The 21,788-nt window shown below is 40.9% G+C and overlaps 1 protein-coding gene across 2 annotated transcripts in view; it reads left to right on the plus strand.

Annotated features, from left to right (window-relative positions):
• Nucleotides 1-21,788, plus strand: part of LOC111874853 (paired box protein Pax-6) — a 162,383-nt gene that overhangs the window by 36,909 nt on the left and 103,686 nt on the right. The window lies entirely within an intron of this gene.

Here is a 21,788-nt window from a genome sequence, read left to right on the forward strand (position 1 = left end):
TGCTAAAGGCTGAGTTGACCCCAGGGCCACAGTCCGGCTGGAAAGATTGAAAAATCCAACTAAATCGTTGCGAAACGAACCCGCTACCTTCCGGCTTGTAGCACTGTTTCAACCAACTACGTTATCGCGTGCCCGCATACAACGGCCTAGTCATGAGGAATTTGAGGTTCTCACATCGATGGTTATGAAGAGTCCTGTCTTAGGGGATATAACGCCGTGTGATTCGTTGAAAATCAACCTCCATTTCGAAGGAACATATTGCTCTGCTTGTCATCTACTTTCACGCTGGTTTCCTGCACAGCTTATCTTTCGACCCTGAAGATGGAGGCGATATATTCCTCTGAAACATCGTTTGACTTTCAACGTACTACGCGGCGTTATATCCCTGGAGACAGCACTTTTCAAGGGCCAATTAAGTATATTAAAGTTAGATTTCATGTCCTCATAGAGGGGACTACGAACAGTACCATCTTCTGGGATGTGATGTCATGTAGTCTCTCTACTTCCCTCCGCTCATGTAAGCCTCCAGCTCCGCCTGTTTCCATGGCAATGGACTGATACTGCAGCAATAAAGCGATAACTCTCTTCAGCTGCAACATAACCATGCAATGTTGCTATAATATGACACGCTTTTGCCCATTACGGTCAAGTGAGCATTCACGAGCGGTACGATGAGTATGGGTCCTTCCTTCCCTTGCCAATAAACACACATCGAGCCAGACCCACGCGTCGCAGTGACATTTGAACAATACAAGCAATCCCCCCCCCCCTTTCCCGGTCCTCTCTCCGGAGTAGCTACTGGGTTATGATGGATACAGTGTTTGAAAGCCATGCACAATACTTATATTTAACAGATATGCGTTATTATGCCTATATTAAGGGTTGATTTACCAAAGGGGTGGGTCAATGAAAGAAGTCCCCAGTTAAGTTCTCTTCATATAAAGCAACAAAAGTTATGGGAGGGAAGAGAACTGAGCTGTATGCAGTGAGGATTATTAGTTTCGTTGGAGTCTGTCTTGTTCTTAATAACTTACAAACTCCTTGACAATTTTTATTTTCTTCACATACGTCTCAAATCCTTTTAGAATTCAATTACTTCTTGTGAAAACTGATGATATCTTCTGGGTAACATTATGTTGCATATCATTGTATTTGGTCCACCTCCCTTGCACCCAATGTCGTGGGTCCATTCCATCGTTCCGGGGTCAGATCTAGCCTCTCACACGGGCTACTCTCGCTGAAGTTTCTCGTAATTTTCCTCAGTCCTTAAATGCAAATGTACGTGTGGTAACTCAAACATGGCCATGAACGCTTCCTTCCACATCACTATTCACTATCATTATACGTGTATGTATTATTCAACGCTATACTCTCAGTCTGAAGGCAGCAGAAATGTCAAAAAAGGTAAAGTTGTCCCTTTGCTCAACGAATTTAAGCACTACGCCATGAAGGCGTATGGGGGAGTTGATGTATAGATCCATATTTTCTTGACCTCGGCACTAGTTGGAGGTGAGTGGTAAGTTTCACGCCCCAGCCGCTTTATCCCGGGGAAAGAGCCTATGGTACCAATTCGATAGAAGGTTCGGTGGACCCCTGAGCCGGCTTGGGCGACGTGGAGAAGAGAAAATTCTTGACCCCACCGGGACTCGGACTCCGACCCCTCGGTCGTCCAGTCAGTCGCTATACAGACTACGTTATCCCGGCTCCCAGGCTGAGTCAACACCAGGGTCATTGTGCGGCTGGAAGGATTAAGTCAGTTGAAAAATCCAAGTGAGATAGTACACGACTTAAACTAAATGATGTTACAGAGCGGATTACTGCTTGAGAAACTGCAAGTCGCTCACCTTGTCAAGGAATTCAAGGATGGCCTATCTGCCACTATTGTAGATGAAATATCACTCTCCTTTTGAACATTTTCTCTCGCAAAATATCGTCTCCACACTTCTCAAAGAAATAAAATCTTAGGCTCCTCCTTGCTCCTTAAGACCCTAAAGTCTGCCCTAGAGAACATCTTCAATTGCTTCTATTTTAAGAATAGAGAAGCATTCATGTCGAACCGCCGAAGAAATTCTGGAAAACTTTTAACATAAGAATACCAGACACTGCAAATATATGATGAACGGTGTTTACATGGAAACTCAGAAGACGTGGAGGATCTGTAAGAATGTTGTTAAGAATACCGGTGAGGCATAAATAATCGATCTATTCAGATCATGACTTTTACACTTCAGAATCAAAAGAAAGTCAAAGTGTCAAAAGGGAAACTAAAAAAAAAGAAAAAAATTGCAAAATGCAGGAGAAAACAGTTGAATAGAATGTCAGTGAATTGTATAATACGGGACATGCAAAGGACCGCTCTACACAATTTCAGTCTCCACCCACAAGAGAATCCAAACGTCAAGGAATGCTTCATAGTCTTCCTTCGTCTACATTTCTTACACATATTTCTTCCGCATTGGTTCGTGTTCCTCTTAGGTCTCCCTTCATTCACAAAAGCCTGGAGGGATGTTGCTCAAATGACAGTTCGCCTAACAAATATTATGGACAAATAATGGAAAACAGAAAAGGTAAAAGTAAAGTTGTTCCTGTGCTTAATTAATTAAGTTCTATGCCTTTAACACATGAGCCAGGATAGCACAGTCAGTATAGCGATTGGCTACGTCCTGGACAGCCAAGGGATCGGAGTCGAGTCCCGATGTGGTCAAGAATTTTCATGTCTCCATGTCGTCCAGACCGGCTCTGGGGCCCATCCAGCCCCCTATCCAAAGGCTACAGAAGACTCTTTCCTCGGGTGTAAAGCGGTCTGGGCGTGAAGCTGACCACTCTACTACAACCAGTGTCGAGGTCAAGAAAACGTGGATCTACACATCCGCTGCCCCATACACCTTCATGGTGTAGTGCTTAGTTAATCACAGGGAATTTTAACTCTTACACCATCAGCACATAGGGGGGAGTGGAGGTATAGCTCCACCATTCATGACCTTGGTAAGGGTTGGAAGTGAGTGGTCAGCTTCATGCTTGGGCCACTTGACCCCATAGGGAAAGAGCACCTCGTACCCATTGGGTAGGATAGGGGGCTGGATGGGCCATTGGGCCGGTCTGGCCGCTGTAGAGACAAGAAAAATTTTGACCCTGCCGAGAATAGAATCCCGGCCGACCAGTCCGTAACCCGTCTCAATGCTGACTGAGCTATCGCAGCTCCAAACACGAACGGTACTTAACGAATGATTATTGATGATCAACTGGTGATCCGCAGTCACAACCAAAGAGCGATATGACATAATTCTATGTTCGAAATTTTCTATCTCCACTAATGCCAGGACAACAGTATTCCACCAAGGTGCTGGTGTTACGGAACTACTTGATTCGAAATTATGACGGGAAGCCGCCAATTCTTACCGAGGTTTCAAGTGGGTTTCCATACAAATACTGGAATAATACCTCGATTCCACAGCAACCACTTTCTTCCAAATACTTTATAATTTTTATAATTTGCCGTTCATGACTCATTCTACCATTAGACAAAACTATAAACTAGATGCGACTGTGTCGTGAAATAAAACACAAGAAATCAGTATCTCTGCAGTGTCTGTGAGGTACACTGTTTGTTCTGAGCTTCGAATTATACTTACGAATAAATGATGAAGCCTTACAAATTTGCATTTCGCGTGTCTGTAGGCCTAAAAAGACAATATTACAGCACCAATAATTTCTCCACTCTACAGCGTACATAATGACACTGAGGCCCACCCAGTTTACTATCCAATGGGCACCGGAAGCTCTTTCTCCGGAAGTAAAGTGGCCGGAGTGTGAAGCTAAACCCTCACCTCTCCGTCTAGTACTGAAGTCAACAGTGGTGGAACGCTGGACCAACTTTGCTTTTTTTTACCTTACCAGTTACTACACATTGATGCGTAACCAGGTTAAGGTCCCATGCAGCTGAGAAAGTCTCGTTAATATTACATTACACTACATTACATGCGTCTTGACTATGTAATTCGGATAGAATTCCAACAGGTGTCACGTGCTGTCAGATATAGCAGACTTTTGTAGCGAAAATGCCTTCTAGACTGCATAATAAAGATACAGAACGGACTGCCTTCATGGAAAAGTTCAGGAAAAAATCAAAGAAATGAAAATGCATAAAGGATGGAACGGAGAGGGGGGTTGAAAGGAAAAATATGAGAATTTTATCCATATAATTAAAAGAAAATAAGAAGAGACCACTCCTAAAGGAAGAACAAAACAACTCTGGAAATGGAGGACTAGGAAAAATAGGAAGGTTAAAACAACCAAAATGTGTATGCTGGAACGGCGAATACGATAAGGTAATCAGAACCAGAAGAGCTAATTTTTTTAAATGGAAATACTGTAAATCTGAAGAGATATTTGGGGTAAAAAGGGCGGCAATTAGAGCAAAAAAATAAGACAGAGAAATCAAACACGAGAACTGGAAAACTTTCTGCTAGGGAATAGATAAATTCACGATTCCATTCTACATTTGGAATAGAATGAAAATACTAAAATGCAGAAACAAGAAGAGAGAATATAAAGAAGGACTAGTTATATCCGCCAAAAGCTATGCTCAGGGATGGATGAACTTGTGCAAGCACCGGCATTCGATCATGATAATCAGGATCCATTCGTGGACTCAAGAGTACTTAATTCAAGGGCTTCACTTCGCAATTAAAAACCTCAGAGTCAAATTGAGCCCCGGACGGGGTTGAACAGAAACGAAAAAAAAAGAACTGCGTGGCCTGTAGTCCGTAATAGAACTATACCGACCGAGCCACTGCCGCTTGTCGGCGAAGTTAGTGCAAACTTTAGCGGATAGAGGTTGTCGCGTAGTCAGCGCAACGGATCCCCACGGTCTTTAAAATCGGTTCTACATTATAATTCGCAATTTTCCAAATTAAGCTTTAGAGATTCTGCTAAAAATTTATAACAATATTTTAAGAGCAAGAGTGTTCCCCGATGACTGGAAGAATATAGTTCTTTATACATAAGAAAAAACGAAACGAATATATGATCCATATCCATGGCATCGTGTGCGCGCAGGGTATTAGAACGGATGATAAACGTGTATATCCTGGTGGCTAAAAAGGAATCAGAAGTTCTCGGAAACACGATATGGATTTGGGTGAAACACGGGATGCACAGACAACGTAGCAATACAAACGACTGAAATAATAAAAGTGTTTGAAGAACGGAACACGGTATCGGCCCTATTTCTCGACATTAGATGCGCATACGACAACGTCCTCTGCGGCACTTTGATGGACAGACCCAGGGCAGTAGGCTTCTCAGGAAATCTGTTAGCTTTCATCTTTAACCTGGTCTCCGCGAGGGAAGTAGAGGCAAACTATGGATGGCTAGATCTCAAAGACTGGATATACAAAGGCTTACCGCAGGGTAGTGTTCTGAGTCCAACCTTATATTCACATTATATGGAAGGATTAAAATACAAAATCAACCAGGACTGCAAACTCCTCGAATACACAGACGATGTAGCAAATTATTCAGTTAACAGACATATCAGAATTGGCGTATCGGAGGTGGAAAAATTATACAAAGTTTTCAAGTTTATTTGAAAAAAATATGTCAACTGTGATATCTTCGATAAACAAAAAGGGCCAGCCGACGGAAAGTAGGAAATCACGGCACAAGAGGTTTCTTCGGTCAAATCAATTACATTTTTAGGTCTGCACTTCAAATCTAATCTAGACTGGAAGGACGAAATTAACGCAATATTTCGGAAATGCGGGAACCAAATTTAAATCGTTAACTATGTGAAGCACACTTGGTGGGGAGCGGATGCCGTAATTTTAATGAGACTCTATAAGGCACTGAGGCATGCGGTAGTATAGTTGGTTGAGGCTACATGGCGGAAGGTCGCGGGTTCGATTCCCGATGTCATAGGATTTTTCAATTAATGTAATCCTTCAAGCCGCATTATGGCCCTGAGATCGACTCAGCCTCTAACAGAAATGAGTACGAGGAATGTTCCTGCGACGTAAAGGGCGGCCGGCGCGGAAGGCTTACCGTCGTCATCTGTGAGCCGACTGTCTAGAAGATGTGGGGACCTCGACATCCCACAACCCTATGGACTTTCACGGCCTGTTACAGGGATAACTTTACCTTTACATTTTCATAAGGCACTTATAAGGTCGAGGATGGAATATGGGGCATTTTTATGCCATAAACTTAAAATGAAACAAGCAGAGAAGCTAGAGAAGATGCGTAGGGCATTACGTGGAGCACTGGGCTACCGGAGTAGCACCCCGACAAATGTAATGCTAGCAGAAGCCAAAGAAGTCCCATTCTTTTTTAGGTTCAAACAGTTGTGAAGGTGTTATATACGTCAAACAATCACCGAATGGTCCAGTTGCTGGAAGAATCATCAATTCTTGTCGATAATCCGGGGATAAGAGAAAACAAACAACCACTGATCAGCGATTATTACAAAGAGGTAATTCCGCCCGGTCGTTTAATCCAATCAGGGAACTGTCCCCTTGCCGTGCCTACACATACGAAAGCCTCTTCTACAAGGCCAGGCTACCTTTCGATGAGGAGGGGCAAATGAAGGAAGAAGAGGATCACAACGAGGAATCAAAAAAATATTTCAGAAAAAAATGAGAACCAGTAAATGTTTCATGACGGACGACTCAAAATGGAGGACAAACCATTCGTAAGATTGACATCGATAGATATATACGTAAGTGGTGCTATCAGCTGGAAATTCAGCATTGCTAAGATAGCCTCCACTTTCACAGCGGAAGCACTAGCAATTGGCGAAACGCTAGAAATAATAAAAAAAGAAATAGACTCGGAGCAAAATTTCGCAATTTTCTCTGACCCGGAGAGTGTGCTAAAAGGAAATGGTAACACATCTTCAATGAGCAACACGTCGCACATTACTCAAATACTTAAAGACAGAACAGACTGGAATTGCGAGAGGAAAAATCCAAATTTGCTGGATCCCGGGGCAATGTGGAGTTGAAGTAAATGAGCTAATTCGGAGGTAAAGCAATCAATCAAAGAAGGCAGAGACAGTCAAGCACTATTACAACTGGCAGATCATAAGCACAATGGAAAAAGAAAAGCAAAGAGGTGCTTCACAGTTTCTGTCAGAACACCAGGAGGGACAGAGGAGAAGGCGACTTTGAAAGGTACTTAAGGGAATGGCTCGTCTCCGTGGTTCCGCGAGATATACATAAACCGCTCTGCCTTCGTGTCAATAAACCGTATGAAAGCAGCCCACCCCAGTCTTAAAGCAAGCTTAAGTGGATTTAGCATCGTGTCCACGGCCGAATGCGAATGTGGTGATGGGCTGCAAACGGAGGAACATATCTTCTGGGACTGTAAACTGTACGAGGACCAAAGGGCAACAGTGAGGGGCATTCTGTCTGAGAATAGCAAAAAAAAAAAATAAAGTTCGCTACAGATACCTTAAGGCTAGAGAGAGAAAATATGCAAGACGTGTTATTTCTTAAACAAAAAAAAAAAGTAAATGTACAAAATACGAGTATTAATAGCATACTTTTAGAATTAAGAGGTTTGTTAAAAAATCACGGGATGATCACTGTGAATAAGATGTTTATAAAACTGTGCTACAGAGGCCCGGATGTGCATTGCCTAGGCCTTTTTTATATTTAATTTTATATTTAATATTTAAAAAAATGTTTTTGTAACGGTCAAAATTTGCGACAATTGACACCTATAGACTCAAGCATAAAGTCCAAAAACAGTTAGGAAAATTCTCGATCACAAAAGAGTAGCATCTTCTGAGATGTGAAGCCATGCATTCCAGTAAAGTTCACCGTCATTTCGGAGGAACGTACCACTTCCATCTTCAATGGCGAAGAGTAAGCTAAGTAAAGGGCCAGTAAGAAACAAGCAACATCCAGAGCTTGACCTCGATAAACTTTCCCAGGACTACGCGGTATGATGCCCCAGAAGTTAATATTATCCATATTCAGCGCCATCGCAACGTCAACCCCAGCTCTTTTATCACACCCGTAACTGTTTTCTGTTTTTTTTTTCCCTAACAAACGGGTTACTGTATTTGACTATTCGAACCTCCACTCGAAGGCAGTCGAAATCAGAAACGTAAGATAATATAAGGGAAGGTAAGTAAATATGGCACAAATGGACATAAAACATGAAACATGTGATATTCGAAACTGAAAAGAAAAAAGAAAACCTTTATTTCTCGACATATCCTCCACGAACATTGATACATTTGTCCCATTGCTTTACCAGTGCGTCGAAACCCGCAGTACAAAAGTCTTTTGACTGTATCCTCAGCCACTTCCGTACCTCTGTTTCAACCTCTTCATCGCCAGCGAAACGTTTGCCACATAAATGTGAACCGCTTCATGCGACAAACTTTTCCCACCGTAAACAGGAAAGATTGCTTTACGAATATCTTTTGCATTGAGTCCTTTTACCCACAACATAACGCTGCTCTTCGGTAGTACACTCAAGCACGGTCGATATTTTGAAGCCAGCCTGTGAACACGGGAATACCCGTCTGCTACCTAGAATGTCATGAGACTGGACTGTGCTATTACTTAGTGATACACATAGAAAAACTATGACATCCGTAACAGCTGTTTTACTATCATTTGTGCCTTATTTACTGAACCTTTCTAGTACAATGAGGCCAACCCTTCATGCGATACTGCTCAAGTTACTCAAGTTAACATCCAGCATTGTAGCCCCCCCCCCACCTCTTCCGCCTCCTTCCTGCCTGCATTCAGGTGCATGTCCATAACACCAACTGTATTGAGAGTGACAAGGGTTTCCGTCTTTGCTCACAAATTGAAAAGGCACTCCCCCTGCTGTGTATTCCGAAAGGACAAAATTGGCAATATTACTTTTAACAAACTGTGTGTACAAACTGCCTTAGAAGAATATACAGACGGTAGACTTCGTCATAAGGGGAATGCTAACCAGTTAACTAATAACTGAAGAGTACTTTCTCCTGGGATGTGAGGCTGTGTATTCCGGTAGGAATTCAAGAAACATGCAACGGAAGTGAGAAACAAAAAGCTCTGGGGAGAGCTAATTGCTTACTTTCTTTATGTACTACACGGACCGCACAGAAAATGATGGGTCCAACAATTTTCATACTGTTGCGTATGTATTCCTTGAAGAGGTAATTTTTTTACCAAGTCGTTGCATAAATATGATAGAGTGATAACACATACATGCAAACAGACGGATAGGAAGGGTTTATGAAATAAGCCGTTCAGATGGGCCCAGGTGCCATGATATACTGTTTTGCCACAACGACTGCGACACAAAGATTTCTTATTATATCTTGCCGCTGCCATCAGATTATTGTGCCTCCCGCCTTGCGGCCAGTTTATTATTACAAAAGCGGGGGTGAGGCACCCAAATTTCTTTTTCTTATTCCAACGCTGCGACCATCAAAATTTAGAAAATCCTATCTAACTGCCACCAATTTGTTGTGCCCTGATAACGGTCAGTGACTATACTCAACTCATGTCGGGCGTCTGGGGATATCTTTCAACCTGTGTGGTGGAAAACATGCTTGTATAAGGAGACCCACAAAAACTCAAGTACTCAAAACAACAATAAAGTAATACAGTGCGTACAATCAAGTGCGCGCCGCGGCTGCAATTNTAAAACAAAACACTATTACATCAAACAACCTATCAACTCATACAAAACCTTCGACTACACCACTGTTTTACACTTCCTCTAATTTAACTACCCATAATATACTAACCCCAAATGGCACAAACCAACACTTTATATTCCCTTCTCAAAACACCACTGAACCAGAATTTCTAGCGATCTGACAATCAATCAAAGATTACGTTCACACTCTGCAAACAATAAACAAAGTATCGTGTCCCAACAGTAAATCATTTAGCCGTCCCGCCTCATTTCCACCAGTTCAACATCTGTGGATAGCTTCTACTCAGCCCAGTGATATAATTGTTAAAAATACCCCAGTAAACACTCAATATGTTAAAAAGGAAACAAATATAATTAAATCAGCAGGTACATATGAAATCATAAGTGGCCGTTGTCTCCCACATTACCTTCATACCATCAAATTTTCTCTTATACATTTTGTAATATTCCATTACGCTAATGCACAGGCCATACATTACACTGAATGATGCCAAATGCGACAAAGGGGCGAAATTTCTCCCAGTTATTCTCTACATATTGCACAATTTTCCCTCCCAATACATTTTAGTCACCTTCGTCTTCCAACATTATACCAAAGCTCGGCAACAAATAATTTTCTTCTTAATCATCACTCAATAACCAAAATTAATCTGTAACAAACCATGAACCAAACAAAATCATTGAACCAGAATTTACCTATTGAAAATATCAGTGATCGACCACAGGCAAATTACTCACGCTTACAGAAGTGGCTGACAATGAACACATCTGACGCCATAATTCTATGCAGAGCTACTCTTAAAATCAGAGTGTTCGTGGCTCCTCCCGTCCGAGCCCCTCAAAATTCAACTTCACGAACATCACGAAAGGCTGCTCGAGCAAAACCTCTAAGGTCAGCAACTTGTGCGGAGGCCAGACTTGCCTCGTATCGTCACTTGATTTGTCAGCAATTTCTATAGACTGTACAACTGACACCGTATGACTAAAGAAATGTACAGCGTCTCAACTCCGGCTTCCGGTGGGTTTCCAACCTGTGGTTCACCCGATGTATTTCAATTTATAAAACTTATAATTATTTTCTAGTAAATAAAACATAAATCTGACCCCTTGTTGGATAAGGCATACCTATTAATAATCTGGGGCCAACAATACATACCAAGCATCATAAAGACTGGTTCAGGCACTCAAAAGTTAACAGGGGGACACACAGATAGCATACGTGTTGCATAAGCCTGTCATAGTTCTTTTTTTCAAAATAAGGAAACTAGGCTAATTATTGTACCAATTCACAAGAACGGTAACAAAACTGACTGTAATAATTAACGTGGGATATCACTTTTCTCAACTTCATACAAAATTTCAAATAATATCCTTCTCTTAAAATTATATCCATATATAGATGGAATGATTGGGGATCAGCAGTGTGGTTTTCGACGTAACAAATCAACGACTGTTCAGATTTTTTGCATCCGTCAGATGCTGGAGAAAAAAATGGGAATATAATGACACAGTACCTCAGCTAATTATAGACTTCAAGGAAACCTATGATTCAGTTAGGAGGCAAGTATTGGACAATATTTTCGAAAAGACTGGGGGACCCATGAAAGTAGTTAGTCTGATTAACATGTATTCAAATAAAACGTATAATAAAGCCCGTATACTCGCAGGCAAACATCTGTCTGAAAAATTTCGGGTCCACAATGGTTAGAACAAGGATATGCTTTAGTGCCACTGCTTTTCAACTTTGCTTTAGAATATGCCATTAGGAAGGTCCATGAAAACCTGAATAATTGATGAAGCATGGTTTCACGTTAGTGGTCATGTCAAGGCACAAAATGTAGGAATATGGAGCGATGAAAATCCTCACGCTATACATCAAGTGCGATTACATAGTGAAAAGGTGGAGGTGTAGTGTGCTATAAGTTCGCGGCAAATTATTGGCCTTTTATTTTTCCACGAAACCGTGAGCTCTGGCCGCTACGTTAATGATATAGTGAATCTGTTCTTCAATCAGCTGACTGCTGAAAACAATATGGATATTGTGTAAGATTTGAGGCTTTCACGGCGGTGACTATGAAGAAAGCAGTCTTCTGGGATTTGGCACCGTGTATATGTGGTGTTAACCGACGTTTCGGAGGAACGTATCGCCCCCATCTTCAGGGTAGAAGAANAGAAGACTGCTTTCTTCAATATGGATATTTTCAGGAAGACCACGCTACAGCATGTACGGCTATTGCAGCCATGGTCGCAATACGGAAAATGTTTGAAAAGAGAATAATCAGCAGATGACTCTGGTCTCCCAGATCCTCCGATCTCAGTTTTTGCGATTTTTATTTTTCGGGAAACCTGAAGGGAAAAGCCTACAAGAATAATCCTCGCAGCATGAAGTTCTGCAGAATGACATAACACGCAATTTATCCATAAGCTTGGATTTGTGGGAACTCGCGAATCAGGATATTTACGAAGAAACTTAGTTTTTATCCTTGCAAAAGTTTCGACAATAAACACGCTGTTCAACAGTGAACTTCATTTCAGTATAAATTTCGACCGCCTATCGACACCTCTAACACAGACTGACTATTAATGCGACTTATTGTAGTGACAAAATCAGGCCTCCTGATGCTGCGCGTTTATCAGCGCTAATGACTCATTCTGCTATCGGCAGTTACAGCAGCAATCTGTGAGGAATACCGTTCCCGCGCAGCGGTGTTGGGAAGTTTCTTCATTGGTTGAACGCATTGTATATGTTGCTGTCTCGTTACCAGAATGCGGGGCAAAATAATTATATAAATACAGCTAACAGATGCTTTAAAAATGTGGCACAGTTCAGAAATTTAGGAACGGCAGTTATAAATCAAAATGTAATTCAGGAGGAAATTATGAGGAGACTGAATTCGGGTAATGCTTGCTACCATTCAGTTAAGAATCTTTTGTCTTTTCGTCTGCGTTAAAAACCTAAAAATCAGAATACACAAAACTATAATTTTGCCTGTGGTTCTGCATGGGTGTGAAACTTGGTCTCTGAAATTAAGGGAAGAACACAGACTGAGGGTGTTTGAGAACAGGTTACTGAGGAGAATATTTGGACCGAAGAGAGATGAAGTGACGAGAGGTCGAAGAAAACCGCATAATGAGGAGCTCCATAAATTGTACGCTTCTCCAAGTATAATTAGAAGGATCAAGTCAAGGCGGATGCGATGGACAGGACATGTAGAACGAATGGGGCGAAGAATAATGCATATAGGCTATTGGTCGGAAATCCAGAAGGAAAGAGACCACTAAGAAGACGATGACGTAGGTGGGTGGATACTATTAAAATAGATCTTAGAGAGATAGAATGGGGTGGTATAGACTGGATTGATCTGACACAAGATAGGGACAAGTGGAGGGCTGTTGTGAACACGGTAATGTACCTTCAATTTCCACAAAATCCTGGCAAGTTCATGAGTAGCTGCATAACTGGCGGCTTCTGTAAGAGGACTCAACTCTATGAAGTCAGTTAGGCTAATGAACTCAGGTGCCATGATATACATAACAAATTTCATAAAGTTCATTTCATCTATTCGAAAGTTAATAGCAGGGATACACAGTTACACAGGTAGCATTGAGATCGCATAAGCCTACTTTCATTTTTTTTTTCAAAATAAGGAAAGTAGGTTAAAAATATCGGAAAGATGAAAGACGAGTGATAAGGTTCGAATATGGTCGCAAATGGAAGACCACCGCTAGCCATTTTAAAGAAATCCAGAAGGGAGCTGTAAAACTGGTTGGAATGACGGCATGGGGGAAATGACAGGGCAGCCTGCCCTGTCTGTGAAAGGTGATGAAAATCGCGTGAGACGGAAAACTGGCGGTAGGAAACCTTACTGGGGGAAACCTCAGATAAGAGGAAGATTTTAGGAAATAACTGAAATAAACTGTTTCATGAGTTTCTAGAACATACCTTCAGTTGTCTTGATGAGTAACAGGCGATGTTTTGCACACGATACATACACAGCAAAGAACCACACGTGTTATGCAGAATGAAATGATTTTGTTATAAATGAAGCATCAAACGGAACATCAGTTACAGCGCAGGTATGTTTAACGGTTACTTTGGTTTATGGTAGGTCATATGACTGACGCTCAAATACGCGGTTACCGACGTGTGAAACTGTTCCCACGCTATACTATTCATCACATCACATTTGTAAGTCCGCTATTGTTAACGAAACTGGTACTGTTTCCGTTACTAGAAAGTTCTGTGTATATACAAACGCCAAAGTCGATACTATTACCAAGGAAGTTAATGCATTAAAGAAAATGATCACACTATAAAAGAACATCACTACAATTCACTGTTCAACTCGGCAGACGCTACGTAGCACGGCAATCTCCCCCACTCCAGACACATGCACATGGCTGACCACAGCCTTCTTGAAACAAGCACTGTCTGTATGAATGTATGTTTCTTTATAAGTAGCAGCAGGAGGAAAGAAATTTTAGCGTATTATCTGTACTTCTATCGTTTTAAAGTTAAGGAAATTATCTTTAAGCTTTATGCCATGAAGATAATGGTAAAACGACAACCCATATTTAGGTTATGCACTGATAATTTACAGGGGCACGCGGTAGCGTAGTTGGTTGAGGCACTATGCTACAAGTAGGTAGGCCGCGGGTTCAAGTCCCGATGAGATCACTGGATTTTTTCAATTGACCTAATCCTTCCTACCGCACTATAGCCCTGGTGTGGACTCAGCCTCTAACAGAAATGAGTACCACGAATATTCTTGGGGGTAAAGTGCGGCCGGCGCGTAAGGCTGACAAACTTACTGCCATCTATGAGCCGATTGTCTAGAAAATGTGGGAACCTCAACATCTCACAACCTTATGGGCCTCCATGGCCTGTCATAGGGATACCTTTACTTTACTTTACTTTACTTACTGATAATTTACAAGGGCACGCGGTAGCGTAGTTGGCTGAGGCACTATGCTATGAGGGTTCAAGTCCCGATGAGGTCATTGGATTTTTTTCAATTGACCTAATCCTTCCGGCCGCACTATGGCCCTGGGGTCGACTCAGCCTCTAACAGAAATGAGTACCAGGAATTAATTAAATAATTTTCCCGGGGAGTAAAGCGCGGCCGGCGCGTAAGGCTGACAACCTTACCGCCATCTTTGAGCCGATTGTCTAGATAATGTGGGACCCTCAACGTCTCACAACCCTATGGACCTTCACGGCCTGTTACAGGGATAGCTTTACTTTTTTTACTGATAATTTACAACTTGCGTAGTTTATGCAGTGTCAAATGGCATGACAATTATGAATGGTAAACTGGAATAAACATGGACCCGGTTAACATATATTTTAAGGTACTATCCTAGCGTTTTACTGGAAGGACTGGGTGAAACTATGTAACTACTAAATCAGGAAATTCACCACTCTTTATGGAACAAGGAGCTTTATAACAATGTTCCCAACAGCTCCTTGCTGGTTTTAACTCAAAGCCAGCCGAATCCAGCCCACATTATTGGGCACTTCTATTTCAATAGCCCTTTCAGCAGGCCTTCCATCTAGGCCTAGGTCTCCGAAGTAGTCTGTTTCTTTCAGGTTTTCCGACTATAATGTTGTAGATATTTTACATTTCTCCGTTTGCTATTTAAAAATGTTGAAATGAAAGTGAGTGAACTGAACCTATTCCCCCATACGTCTTCATAGCGAGGTGACAGGGACGGAAGCTTCTGTAATGGTCCGAGGTACAGCTGGGCCTATTTGTGGCCACCTTTTCAAATAGTGATATTTTGCGTAATTTTTCAAGAGATCTTCTAGGGAAAAGAACATTGGTTTCGCAGAGCTAAACAGTACAAACAAAAAAGCCGTATTGTAAATATATTATTATTCACGCTGCCTTTAATATAATCTCAGTTATTTTATTTCAAATGTATTTACACATTGACTGTTTTAATACCTTAGTACTGCTCTTTATTCTTAAGTGTTAGTAATAAGTTAAAGAAACAAATGGGATATCCAGTTTCTGAAATTATTATATTTGGCTTGAATCCAAGCAACATAACCTCACTCTTGCCAAGAGTAAGCCTGACGTTAGATCTGTTGTAACTTTAATGACCTCTAAATATTTTTTAAATATTTACTTTGGCACACATTGGCTCAGGAAAAAACTCCGTTCATTAAAATGATATAATTTTCTTACGATTCTGCAATTTCACAGAAGTGGGAAGAGGGAATTGGTATCCCAGATGTTTATAATTCTTTTCAAACATGCACAATCTGTGTGTTCATACAGCTCTGCATATACTACATGATGCAGTTCGATGATAAATATCTTTTAAGGTTTCCAGCTCCATGTTAGATATTCATCAGTGCTGGTGCTGAAGCCAACTGTTCGAGCAAGTGAGCCAGCGAGGCGGGTGACCGGGGGGACTGAACAAGCAGTCAAAATTCCACCTGGTCAACTTCAAGACTAGGACTCTCATAAAAACAAAATTTTACTTTTCAAAGCCAACACTGCACTCACATCTGTACCCCCACCCCTTGCACTCTCCAGGCAGCACATTATAATATCCTTGGTTTTGAAATTTAGGGTTTCATTTCTTATCCGCCATTGACTAGTTACAGAGTAAGCAGTATAGTTCTTTCGTTAATACCAATCTGAGATATGTCTTAAGAAGGTCATTTATTAGCATAGTAGCAAATCTATGAAAGTAAACTTCGTAGGAAAGATGTTCCCAAATAATAACGCGTAGAATTTACAACCAGAATACTGAAAATACTATTAATTAAAGAGTACTGCCCCACAAAAGTTGCTGGTCTTGTAATGACAAATTTTAAAACAGAGAAATACCCGTTGTGTACATCAACAAATATTTCCTTTAAAATTTATTTGTTTATGGCGCAAATTGAAGTAACGATCAAACATTTTATTCGTTACAAAAAATAAATCGTACCTACAGCCTGGTACAATAGGCCAGAAGTGGCCGCAGTACAAGGGACTTAGTCCCACCCCAGTAGCAATAAAACAATACATTCACTTGGTTTTTCAAACACGAAAAAAGTTGTAAAATTTAGGTTCTTACAGAAGTAGTTATTAAGAGTTCTATATTGTTAGATATAACGCCATGTAGCCCGTTCAAAGTCAACAAACGTTTCGGAGGAACATGTCTCCTCCATCTTCAGAATGCTCTGCTTGCCACCTGCCTTCACGCTGGTTTCTTGCTAGGCTTATTCTTCGACCTTGAAATTGGTGGCGATATTCTCCTCCGAAATATCGGTCGACTTTCAACGGACGACACTGGGTTATATCCCGAAAATGGAACTCTGCAAAAGCAAAATTGAATACAAGACATATATTTCTTGTAATTATTTTCGCCAAAATTTAATGTTTGGCCTTAAAGTGAAGATTGATTATCGAGCGATTGGAGTGGACACTATAGGTACCAACCTATGAAAAATTCAATTCTTGAACCTCAGAACATGGAATACTTCTCATTATGGTTTCTAAATCACAGTAACAAGTTAGTATAGGATACTGATTACCTCAAATGACAAAGGAACAGTTATGTTAAAGGACGCAGAAAAGCTGTTTAAAAAAATAGGGTTTACCGTCGCACAAATATTTCGAAGCAGACAAGCCATTATCATTTGGTAAGTAAAAATATACATTTTATGGCGGAATTCGTATAACTCACGTATTACCTGCTGATGGCCTATCTGGGCAGAAATATATTGTGAGTGGATTAATAAAAACATTTGTTTGTGTGGCGGTAATCCCTATGTTTTTATTTTCTAGCACCACAAACAGGATGCAAGATTAGAGAACACATAAAGTTAATTAAAACACGAGTCGCGCCATAGCTCAAGCGGTTAGTCGCTGGCTTCCCACTGCGGCGGTCTGGGTTCGATCTTGGGTCTGGTCAAGTGGGATTTGTGGTAGACAAAGTGGCTCTGGGGCAGGTTTTCTCCGAGTACTTCGGTTTCCCCTGCCAATCTTCATTCCACCAATTGCTCCACAATCACCCTCATCTATCATCTGGGGCTGGTACAATAGGCCAGAATTGGCCGCAGTACAAGGGACTTAATCCCATCCCACTAGCAATAAAAAATAATTAAAACACCATATTTTAAAAAGAAATCATTTGTACATATTTAAATAATTTATCCAGCCTCTCTTAGGCCTACGGCTATTATATTCGGCACTGTCAATTTTCTGACTCGTCACTAATGCAAAAAATATAAAATAATATTTGATAACTTCTATGCAAATTCCGTTATTTTTGTTTTTTTGGTATAATTGGAATAAATTACCATGGATAAATTACATTTCGGATATTGACTTTGCCTCCATCATCAGGTAAAGAAAATGATATCTCACATATTATGGGCACAGATATTGGTAAATTTCTGGAATAAGATGAGAAATACTGGAGAAGTAATAGAAATATTTTTATCGAGTGCTATAAATTTAAAATTAATGTTTCCGGAATACAGTAACACAGAAATGAACAATGACCCACACATATCTTCGTCTATGCATCTTAATTTCAGCTCACGTACAATAGATTATCAACTGTAATCAGAAGCAAACAAAAAATTTCAGAAGAAATTTACTTACATGAAATGACCCGGTGGAATTTACCCATGACCGCTGTACTTATTTGACTATCAGTGCCCCCGGTCACCTCTTATCCTAGCGGGGTCACGTGTTGCTGACGAGATCCAGCTCTTAGCTCGATTCTCACACCGCTCTGATCCTAATATCGCACGCGGAAGAACTACAGTTGATCACACACAGCACCTCCATCCCTCACAAAGTCATTTTTCAAGTTAGTGGTACCCCCTTTGCAACAACCCATTGCACAGAGTGAAGTTACTGAACCGATAAGTCAGTTGTCCTACTTGTCTGATCACAAGCTGATAACTGACATTATTTGTTCGTAACATTCAGAAATACAGATCTAATATTTATAACTGCACAGCTTCAGAAGTTGCAGGAATTGATGAAATTTTAATTCAGATATTTTATGTATAGGGTAGAGATAGGGTAGTCGGTATAGCGCCTGGCTACGGGCTGGATGACCGAGGGGTCGGAGTTCGAGTCTGATAAAGTCAAGAATTTTCTCTTCTCCACGTCGTCCAAGACCGGCTCTAGGGTTCACCCAACCTCCTATCCAATGGGTACCGTGGGTAAAACGGCCGGGGTGTGAAGCTGCCCACTTTCCTCCAAATAATGGCGATATCAAGAAAATGTGGATCTATATATCCACTCCCCCCATATACCTTCATGGCGTAATGCTTAATAAGTTAAGCATAGGGACAACTTTACCTTTATTGAATAGACCTCTTCAATTTCATGACATCTTTTTTTTCGTGCTAAGGCAGTAAATTTGCCTTTAAATTGCATGTGTTCTCCACAGTTGTGTGATAAACTATTGAAAATAACTGCAGAAAACGTAGATAGTTTTGCAGCGAATTTAAGTGTCATATCACGAAATAAGCATGTTACGATATCAAGCAATTTTACCGTATTTTACACGTTCTGCACTATACTCTCCTGGCTTATACCATATGGACTGTGAGAAGTAAAGTATTTACACAGTTCTGGATCATTCGTAAGGTAAATTGCTTAAGGATGTTTTGTGGGCAATGTAATTCTGATTTGTACACACCATCTCTGAGAATACGTTACACACTGAGTAGGCAACCTTATGCGTGAAGAGTCCTGTATATACATTTCCGGTATGGCGATTGTATTTCAAGAAGAATGCTGAAGATAGAATCTAAAAACTTTCTAATGATAATGCAATGATATATGTCATTCTCTGTTGATAAACCTGCCTCAAGAATACGTCACACACAATATAATATTGATATTTTAGGATAACTTACATTTTCCTTGTAATCAGAAAAAGCAATGTCCTATCAAATGGTAAACACATCCTAGAAATGGAAGGACAAAAGGATGTCTGAATATTAGTATATGATTTTTAAGACTGCAATTATTTAAATTTGTCGCATTTAACTTAATCCTATGCAGATATTTTGCATGTATATTTTTTCTACATAAACCTGTATGCTAAATTGCTATGGCCTACTAAACAGCAACTAGACCCAAAGAAATACGGGAAAAGTGTTACTCAATGATAGCCCGTATCGCTTGTATAGATAACAAGGTCCATTATATATCTTCCATCTAACTCGCATTGCGCTCTTCTCCCTCACATCGCGGGATGAAACTGGAACGAATTGATTTGACGCGGTAGAGCGGACAGACGCAGACAGACGAGGACAGGGAGTAGTGGCGGCCACAAGTGGTTCACCCAGTCGTGCCATTAGCCACATCGCGCATTCGAATACAGAAAACATTGCCCTATTTTCGTCTGTTGCTATACTAAATATTACAAAGGGCCGCGCCATAGCTCAAGCGGTTAGTCGCTGGCTTCCCACCGAGGCGGGCCGGGTTCGATCACGGGTCTGGTCAAGTGGGATTTCGGGTGGACAAAGTGGCGCTGGGGCAGGTTTTCTCCGAGTACGTCGTTTTCCCCTGCCAATCTTGATTCCACCAATTGCTCCACAATCACCCTCACCTATCATCTGGGGCTGGTACAATAGGCCAGAAGTGGCCGCAGTACAAGGGACTTAGTCCCACCCCACTAGTAATAAAAAAAACTTACAAAAATATAGTTCTCGTGCTTAGTTATTTTCTTTTGTGGGTCATTTCACGGCTCTGTCAGTAAGTAGAACTTACAGCGTCGACGGTAGTATGACAGAGTGATGATGGATTCGAAAAGATTCTGGAAGGCAGTGGTCGCGGCTTATTTGAGGTAATATCCCAGAATTTTACTGAAGGGACTGAGTAAAGCCATGAAAAACCTCAAAATAGCAGGTGTCCCGGCCGAAATTCGAAAACAGTATCTCCAGAATGCAAGTCCCGATACGCCAATCCATCGAAATGTGCTTAATTAACAATAAAACCCACGAAGAAGTTGAAGGGGAGTGTAGATATATCTCCACTCATTCTTATTTTAGACACTAGATGGAACTGGATAATAATCTTTAGGTTCCGGTCATTTTATTCCGGGGGGACAAGAACAGGCGGTAGGGATCCAAAGCCAGTCTGAAAGCTGTAGAGAAGGAAGAAATACCATGCTCCTACCTATAATCGAACCTCGATTTCTTAGTCGTCCAGATCGTAACTTACTTGCGATACCTTAGAGCTTAATAAATTAATCAATAAGCCGACAACATAGCCGACCTTATAACAAATGAAACCTTCGCAGGCGTATTTTCGAAGATAATCCAATTAGATATAGCTGCATGTGATGGGCGCGTATTGTCTTAATATGGTGAATTGTTAAAGAACAAGGCAACAATCAATTATAACACACGTTTACTAAAGTACTGAATCAATATTCATGGGTAATAAGATCTAAAATTCTGTGACGATGGTATATTAATAAAAATATTACGTTTCTGGTCATTATCTATCACCCTATTTTTATTTAAAACACAACGTTTCTGGGACTGGGTTCTGTCTTCGTCTTCAGGTAAAACCTACTCCGTTTAGTTGATCCTTGTCTCCGGACACCTGCACCAGCACAAGGCAGAGAAGTCAAGCACAGCACAAACCATTTGTGAGAGTTAAGACAAAACACTGAAACGTTAAAAATTCCACATGTATGAGGTCTAGCACCAGAGAACTATCAAAATAGAAGTCATCACTGGAGGGATAAATTCTCTGCACGGTGCCAACATAAAAACACAAATTGTCCCACTCATAGTACACCGGCAGGAGTTGTAGTAATTTGACTTCTGCTGGGATAACGGAAATCAGGGTGATAGACATATCCAAGCTGGGTTGAGTGACAGGATGTTTTTGTTATAGTTACATATTCCAAATTCTTCCAATACTTTACTCGCCCATCATCCCTCTACTCGACGCTGTAGCGCTTACAATCTGAAATACTGACATCCTGGAATTAATCACGTACATGTGCCCATGAATGACCAGCAAGTGAAGTTTCATTTTGGAATTCAGAAAATAGTGCTTTTGAGAATCGTAAAAGAATCTCGTAAAATATTTTAATTGAAACACTGGTGAAAATATTAAAAATATTGCAGTGCA

The sequence above is a fragment of the Cryptotermes secundus genome, unplaced genomic scaffold (assembly GCF_002891405.2).
Source record: "Cryptotermes secundus unplaced genomic scaffold, Csec_1.0 scaffold160, whole genome shotgun sequence".
Taxonomy (NCBI): domain Eukaryota; kingdom Metazoa; phylum Arthropoda; class Insecta; order Blattodea; family Kalotermitidae; genus Cryptotermes; species Cryptotermes secundus.